Raw genomic sequence first — 9,293 nt, 5'->3', positions numbered from 1 at the left:
TGGGGTAAAGGTGGACCAGCAATACGGAATGACAATGGTGGATTTCAACAATCTTGGTTATCTTGACGAACCATTCGTCCTAGCGAAAGATGTCGCTCAGGTTTTCTATGTGAAGGACATGAGTAGCAAATCGAGGAAACGGAAAGATAAGAAAACGATCGAGACATCATGCGATGATTCAAAGCGCCACATTGTTCTTTCAGGGAAAAGAAACATCGTGGGAGTGGAGGACAAGACAGACATGTCGAAGATTATAATATGTTTGCTGAAATTCCGCCCTTCAAAGTGAACACCGACCCAAGCATTAAGTTAAATGATGAGGATGCTCCATGGATACGGCACAATCGTAAGCAAGCAGGGACACAAGGGAAGAAATGATGTGTAATAATTTATTGTACCAAACTTTGTTGAATGAATCATGTGAATTATATTACCCGTGATGTGTTTGGTGTCCATTTTCGAATGATTCAATTGACTCGAGATAGCACTGATGATACATGAAATTTGGAGTGACTAAGTCATACTCACCGCATGCATACATGAAATTTGGAGTGACTAAGTCATACTCCTTCATACAGAAATTTGGAGTGACTAAGTCATACTCTGCATACATGAAATTTGGAGTGATTTAGTCATACTCCTGCCTAGGCGTATAATATGCATACTCGTAGTCTTCATAGCCGCCGCCGTTGTACTGGTAGTCGTCGCCTTCTAAGTTGCCGGCATCGTCGTCGGCTTGTCGTCGCTGTCGTCGGGCGGCGCTCGTGGCTCGAAGCGAGGGTAGCGCGGGCGGGGGATATCGCCGGCCATGATGTAGTCCATGACGCTCTGCAGAGTCCGGCCGTACCACCATAGCCGACGGCCGGCCTCGTGGAAGTTTCCGGGGAGGCGGGCCGTCCTCCTCATACCCAGCGAGCGCCCTCTCACGCCGAGTGATGAAGAAGGCGTCCCAAGGATGCTGGTTATCGGGATGCCCGCGGGGATTCATCCGCTGCTCCGGCGGGAGGTCGAGGTGGGCGTGGGTCGTGATGGCCGCCCGGCGCGCTGTACCCGGAGGGAGGGGAGGGACCGGCACGCCGCCGGCGCTTAGGCTCCAAATCCGGCGAGGACGCGGTAGCCCTGAGGGCAAGGGTAGTTCGAGGCGCAAAGCTCCTCCACCTGCTGGTAGGTTAGAGTGGGTGCGGTGGAAGCCATGAGAGAGTGATGAGAGATTGTAGAGATGTGATAATGCTGGCCAAGCCGGGCTACCTATATGTAGTGACAAATGGCGGGAAAAATGGGAGCGGGAAGACAGGAGGCGGGAAGAAAGAGGCGGGGAGAAAGTGGCGGGAAGAAATTGGCGGGAAAAAATTGGCGGGAAGAAAGAGGCCGAAAGAAATTGGCGGGAAACAATTGGCGGGGAAGAAAGAGGCGGGAAGACGGGGAAGAAATGGCGGGAAGACGAGGAGGGAAGAGGGGGTCGGCGGAAAGAGGCGGGAAGAGGGGGCCAACGAACTTTTGAATTGAATTAGTTTTATTTTTTATGAATTTTTGATAATTTGTATTTTTAAAATTTTGAATTGAATTAGTTTTCTTTTTATGAATTTTTTGATATATTATATGTATTTTAAACATTTTGAAATGAATTAGTTTTATTTTTCTGATTTTTTTGATACATTATTTGTATTTTTGAGATTTTGAAATGAATTAGTTTTATTTTTCTGAATTTTTTGATATATTATTTGTATTTTTAAGATTTAGAAATGAATTAGTTTTATTTTTCTGAATTTTTTGATATATTATTTGTATTTTTCAGATTTTGAAATGAATTAGTTTTATTTTTCTGAATTTTTTGATATATTATTTGTATTTTTAAGATTTTGAAATGAATTAGTTTTATTTTTCTGAATTTTTTGATATATTATTTGTATTTTTAAGATTTTGAAATGAATTAATTTTATTTTTCTGAATTTTTTGATATATTATTTGTATTTTTAAGATTTTGAAATGAATTAGTTTTATTTTTCTGAATTTTTTATATATTATTTGTATTTTTTAGATTTTGAAATGAATTAGTTTTATTTTTCTGAATTTTTTGATATATTATTTGTATTTTTAAGATTTTGAAATGAAAAGAATTTTGAAAAAGGCCTTTAGTCGCGGTTGGGGTCACCAACCGCGACTAAAGGTCATTTTCCGCGGGAACCACAAAAGGGGCGAAAAAAGGCTTTAGTCGCGGTTGGGGTCACCAACCGCGACTAAAGGCCATTTTTAGTCGCGGTTGGTGACCCCAACCGCGACTAAAGCCCTCTCGCTATAAATATCGCGCGCCCGAACGGCCGCGCCGCTTCTTCTTCCTCCGCCGGTTACGTGACGTCTGCCGCGCCTCGGCAGCCTTGACGCCTCCTCGACGCCCGGACGCCACGCACGCCGCCGCCTCCCGCGAAGACCACGCCGCCCGCCCCGTATGTCGTCGACGTCTCTCCCGCGCCGGCGCGCGCGACCTCCGTCTCCCGCCGCCGCGGCTGCCTAGCTCACTGCGCCGCCGCACACCGTACGCCGCCACACACCACACGCGCGCGCCACCGCACACCTCCGCCGCGCGCCCACACCCTTCCGCCGGCGCCGCCCACGTACCCTAACCGCGCCGCCCACACCCGTACCGCGCGCGCGCCGCGGGAGCGAGAGAGAGCGGGGCGCGCCACAGGCGCCCCTGCCTCTCTTGTTTTTTTTTTGTTTTTTTTGTTTTTGTTAATAAAAATTGTAAACTATAATTGACTTAAAAAGATTGTGTAAAAAAAATTAAAATGTGACTTAAAAAAGATTGTGTAAAAAAACTAAAATGTGACTTAAAAAAGATTGTGTTAAAAAAAATCTAAAATTTGACTTTAAAAAACTAAAATATGACTTAAAAATTATGTCTCCAAAAAAAGTACAACTTGATGTGAGCGAAGCCCACCGCCACCGCCACCGCCCCCCTATCTTGACGGAATCGAAAAAAAATCGGAAACCCCGGAAACGAATATGGAAACGAAAATTTTGACAACACCACCGCCACCGCGCCCCTTTCGCCACCGCCCTTTGGCGACCGACACCGCGGGGATACGGAGGGGGCGGCGAGGCCCTCGTCGCCCCTCCGTATACGCGCGGGGTATTTTTTTGTCACCGCCACCGCCCTTTCGCCACCGCCACCGCCACCGCTAATACGCGTCCCCCCTCTCGCCTCCCTCGTCGCCCTCTCTCTTTATATGTAGAAGAGATGTGATAATGCTGGCATATACACAATTAATTTGTTTTGACTACATGTTTTCAGGACTGACATATGGCGGACGATAGAGCTGACCCGATTCTGGACAACTATGATCCGGACGCTGAAGACCATATGTTCGGCATCATAAAAGGCGATATTCCATTTGTGCCGACCGGAGAAGAAGAAGATGATATCTCTTCTTATCTGAACCTTGAGGGTGAAGATGAAGGGCATGGTCAGCAAGATGGTGCCGAAGGAACGTCGATAAACGACGATCTTCAATTGGAAGTAGCAACCACCTCCGGCGCCGAGGTATATATATATACATATTGAGCGTCTGGTGATACAACTAACTGATTTGAATAAATGTGTGTGTACTAACGCGCGCGACTCTCTTTCTTATTTTAGCCCTCGGCCGGATCGTCGAAAAAATCGAGTACGTCGTCAAAGCGTGGCGCAACCAAGACGATGAAAGCAGGAGAAACATGCACCATCGATGTTGTCGACGAAGAAACCGGCAGGCCGCTGGAGCCCAGCAAGAACGCCACCAAGTTTGTCAGCCAATGCGGAGCCGTTGTTAGAGACAACGTCTCGATCACCCGCCAGGAGTGGAATGAGCCAAAGAAGGCACGTGTTGGTTTCACTTTTGTCGATAAGAGAGAAAAAGATTGCTTCAACAAGCTTATGGAACATTTCGTTCTACCTCCGGAATACCGCAAATACGATGAGGAGGGTAACAAGATTGCGGAAAACAAGGAGAGGCGCAAGCTAGTCAAACAGTTCGCTCTTTCTAGGATGGCCAACGCATTCCGGAAATACAAGCAAAATCTAGCCCATGACTTTGTCAACCAGGGCAAGACTCCGGATTTCATAGGACAATATGAGAAACTGCAACATGATTGGCCAGAATTTGTGAAGCAAAAGAAATCGGAGCAGTTCCTTGAACTATCGAAAAAAATAAGGAAAATGCGGCCAAGAAGGAGTACAATCATAAAATGGGGCCAGGAGGGTATCGCTTTTGGCAGCCTAAGTGGGAGAAGATGGAGAACGAGCTGAGGGCGCGAGGAATCCGTCCAGGTACGGAGGGATGGGACCCAAGGGCCAAAAGCTGGTGGTACGGGCATGGGGGATCGCTGAACCCGGAGACAGGGGAGTGTGTTTATCAGGGCAAAATAATTACACCCACCCAAAAGCTTATTGAGGCAATGAGGGAGGCTCAAGAGGGGAGGATCAGGTTCAACAGAGAACGACGCCCGACAAAAGCCCTCGGGAATCCCGAACACGGAGGACGTATACGAGGCATGGGGCCCATTCCGTGGAAAATAGGGTTCCCGGAACGATGACCCGTACGGTTACGTAAGCCGTAAGAGAAAGATGGATCGGGATGCAGATGTTGTGGCGAAGTTGGTACCGGAAATGGTTGTGGTGAAGAAATCCGTGCGTTTACTAGTCGCGAAAGAGATGCAGCTCGGGCGCAAGATGCTGAAGATCATCCAATGGATCTCGGAAGCCAGCGAGAGAAGAAGCAGCGTGGCTTCCACGGAGGCCTCACCGGCTGGTGCACCGACGATAGAAATTACTGCACCGGAGCCTCACGGTGGTCGAAATTACTGCACCGGAGCCTCCTCGCTACCCCGTGGACGATATAAAGGAGATGAAAGCATGTCATCTGTATTATCCTATCGGGAACATGTCCATGAAGGTAGCCATCGGCAAGTGCTTTACCACTGGAGCACTCCACCACAACAACCCCATTCAAGATGGCTATGCTCGTGTGACGGTGGAGGAGATAGTCCAAGGGTTTGAGAACCTGGACATTGACATTGCTACACCTGAAGGGGTGAAAAGACTTGGAGATGTCAAGCGCCGCTCATTCTATGGCGAGAAGAAATTTATCAAGTTTCCGGGCGGCGCCAACACGTCCACCCCCGTACGGTGGTGGTGGTGGCGGTGGCGGTGACGGTGGCGGTGGCGGTGGCGGTGACGGTGGCGGTGGCGGTGACGGTGGCGGTGGTGCTTCACCTAATACACCTCATTCACGTCAGCCCACGCCGCCGCCCCGGTCCTCGTCCGGCGGGTGATCGACACCGGTACCGCCCCCAATCCACCTCCGGCGAAGAAGCGAAGCAGTCTGGGTTATTAACCCGGACCCTTACGTACCCTAAGAAAACAAAGGTACCGGAGGTATCACTCGAAGCCTCTCCCCACGAGGCCTTGGGAAAGTAGTGCCGAGGAAGTCGAGGCGGGCGCGGCTGCGGATTTAGAGAAATGGAAGGCGAGCGTCAAGAGGAAAATAGAGGGCGAGCCCAAGCCGCATATTCGACAAGGAAAAGCAGTGGGCTAAGTCATTTTTGAACACACCGTCCCAAGCCGCGAAGAATCTGCACGACGACTATTTACGTGAACTTCGTAGGCAAGCACTCGCGTTCAAGAACAGGAAAGAGTTGGCGGAGAAGAAAGCCGTGAAGGACGAGGCCGAGTCAAAATTAGAAAGGGGGAAAGAAGTTGCCCAGCTCGGGGAACAAAGTAAACAATCGATCGCCCCGCTCATAGTGCAAGCCGCCGATCCGGATGCCCCCGATATCATAGCAGCTGCGGCAAAGACATGGATTGACCGTAACGAGTGCCGTAGAACAAGCGGCCGAGTTAGGTATCACTCTTCGTGCAATCGCTAGGCCTTGATGAGGCGCCAATGAAGGACGTAGTATTTACATATGTGAAGAATGGCCCTCTCGTCGAGCCTGCGCAGAAGGGGATCTACCTCGACAAATGCTAGGTCCGCTAAATTGGTACAAGGGTTACATAAAACATAAAAACGCCAAAGACTATATCTATGCGGAAGTTAGATATGAGCATCACTTCAAACATTACTTTGGGTACAAATTCCTCTCGAGTGAATTGTTCCAGCTGTTCAATCTGCGCGACCTCGACAAATCTATCATCGGTTGCTACGTTACGTAAGTGATTTATTAATTTCTACCCCATCTCGTTCATTGCCTCGCACCGTCCTAACTATCTTGTTGTGTACGCTATTATGCGTAATGAAGAAGCGGGAAATGCGAATAAGGAACATCCATGATGTTGGGTTCATTGACCCACACATCGTTAATTCACATGTGTTAGAACACCACCCCGCCGACGTGGAGGATGACCTGTGGCGGTTTATTAGAAAACAGCAGAAAAGTGATATTCTATTTCCTTACCATTTTGGGTGAGTGTTTCTGTCTTGAGCACATTCTCTTTTGTTTACTCCATGCATGGTATGTGGCTAATCGATGAGTTATGCATGATCGTGCATGTATCGTGTCCGCAGGTTCCACTGGATTCTTATGGTAATTAAAGTTCAGACCTCCTCGGTTCTCGTCCACGACTCTCTCGAATATGGATCCGGCGCTTTGGGGCGACATGAGAAAAATGTTGCAAAAGTAATTATTTTCATTCATTTGCGCTCTATATCGATCGGCCTATTTCGTTCATCATTTCCTAATATCAAGTAACTAATTAATAACTCTCTTGCTTATTTAATTTTCTTTGCCTCGTAGGGTTTGGAGACGGTTCGTAGATACCAAGGTCGGTGAATTCAAAAAAGAGCTATCTTTTAAAATGGCAGTGCGGACGATCGGGGATACTCAGCCACCGGGGACCAATCTATGTGGATACTATGTTTGTGAGAGGATCCGGAGATACCGCAATGAGCGGGACCAGACGTGTGAGAACAACATCCCGAGGAATAACCTCCGGAAGACGCTTAGTCCGAGCTCGCTTCCGACCACTTCAAGAGGAACTAGCTGGATGGTTGGCGAGGGAAGTCATCGATCCTAGAGGAGAACACTATTACGATGACGTAGAACTTTATATGCACCAGAATTTGTAACTAACTTGTTCAAAATTGTATATGGTCATCCGATATTGAATATATATTGTATATGGTGATCCGATATTGAATATATATTGTATATTCCTCTTGAATTCTTTTTGGTTCTAATTTCAAATTTGTTTGAAATTGTACATTCATATGCATGTATGTATACAGTACCGTAGAATATGTGAAACTCCTTCAAAATTAAAACCCAAAAGAAATAAAACAATACAAATTAAAAAGAAACCAGATTTAGGGGGAGGGGGGCTAAAACCCTAAACCCTGCGGAGGCCTTTAGTCGCGGTTGGCCGTAAGAACCGCGACTAAAGGTCCCTCCGCCCGGCGCCGCCTGCGGCCCACGTGGACGGGCCTTTAGTCGCGGTTCGTAAGGAACCGCGACTAAAGGGGGGGGCCTTTAGTCGCGCTGCTTTGGTCGCGGTTGGGCCACCGCGACTAATGGCAGTTGCCAACCGCGACCAAAGCCCTTTTTTCCACCAGTGATTGTACTGTGTTTCGCAAAAAAAAGGTTGTCTCAAAAAGAAAAGAAAAATTAGTGCGGGGCCAATGGAATGGATGAAGTGGGGACCGACAGACCCTATTTCCCACCCATTAGCGTGCGCTATTAAGCTTCACTCGTGCCCGTGTTATTCGGACTGGCCCAATATGTAGGATAACGTTGCATAGAAAACAAAAAAATTCCTACCGCGAGAACGCAATCCAAGCCAAGATGCAATCTAGAAGACGGGAGCAACGCGGAGATCATCGAGACTCACCCTTGAAGATTTCCAAAGCCTACAAGATGAGGCTCTTGTTGCTGCGGTAGACGATCACTTGCCGCTTGCAAAAGCGCGTAGAAGATCTTGATCACGGCGCCACGATCGGGCAGCACCTCCGTACTCGGTCACACGTTCGGTGTTGATGAAGACGACGTCCTTCTCCCCGTTCCAGCGGGCAGCGGAAGTAGTAGCTCCTCCTTGAATCCGGCAGCACGACAGCGTGGTGGCGGTGGCGATGGAGAACTCCGGCGGAGCTTCGCTAAGTGTTGCGGGAGAGGTGGAGGAGAGGGGGCGGCTAGGGTTTGAGAGAGGGGGGCGCCGGCCACTATAGGGTGCGGCCACCTTGTGGTGTTGGGGTGGCCGGCCCCCTCCCCTTGTCCCTCATTATATAGGTGGAACACCCAAGAGTTGGTCTACAAGTCTTCGAATAAGACCCCAAACCAAAACCTTCCATATGACATGAAACCTACCCAAGGTGGGATTCCCACTTGAGGTGGGATTCCCACCTTTCCTTGGGAGGGGGTGGCCGGCCACCTTTGGTGGAGTCCACCTGGGACTCCACCCTCTAGGGTTGGCCGGCCATGGTGGTGGAGTCCCTCCGGAACTCCGCCTTCCAAAGTGATTTCTTCCGGACTTTTCTAGAACCTTCTAGAACCTTCCATAAATGCACCGGATCATTTTCAAACTTATAAAATGACTTCCTATATATGAATCTTATTCTCCGGACCATTCCGGAACTCCTCGTGATGTCCGGGATCCCATCCGAGACTTCGAACAATACTTCGAACTCCATTCCATATTCAAGTTCTACTATTACAACATCAAACCTTAAGTGTGTCACCCTACGGTTCGCGAACTATGTAGACATGGTTGAGATCTCTCTCCGACCAATAACCAATAGCGGGATCTGGAGATCCATAATGGCTCCCACATATTCAACGATGACTTAGTGATCGAATGAACCATTCACATACGATACCAATTCCCTTTGTCACGCGATATTTTACTTGTCCGAGATTTGATCATCGGTATCAATCTATACCTTGTTCAACCTCGTCTCCTGACAAGTACTCTTTACTCGTACCGTGGTATGTGGTCTCTTATGAACTTATTCATATGCTTGCAAGACATTTTGACGACATTCCACCGAGAGGGCCCAGAGTATATCTATCCGTCATCGGGATGGACAAATCCCACTGTTGATCTATATGCCTCAACTCATACTTTCCGGATACTTAATCCCACCTTTATAACCACCTATTTACGCAGTGGCGTTTGATGTAATCAAAGTACCTTTCCGGTATAAGTGATTTACATGATCTCATGGTCATAAGGACTAGGTAACTATGTATCGAAAGCTTATAGCAAATAACTTAATGATGTGATCTTATGCTGCGCTTAATTGGGTGTGTCCATGATACGTCTCCGA

Source organism: Lolium perenne, chromosome 3, assembly GCF_019359855.2.
Source record: "Lolium perenne isolate Kyuss_39 chromosome 3, Kyuss_2.0, whole genome shotgun sequence".
NCBI lineage: Eukaryota > Viridiplantae > Streptophyta > Magnoliopsida > Poales > Poaceae > Lolium > Lolium perenne.
The sequence above is the reverse complement of the archived record's forward strand: the minus strand, read 5'-3'. Positions refer to the sequence as shown.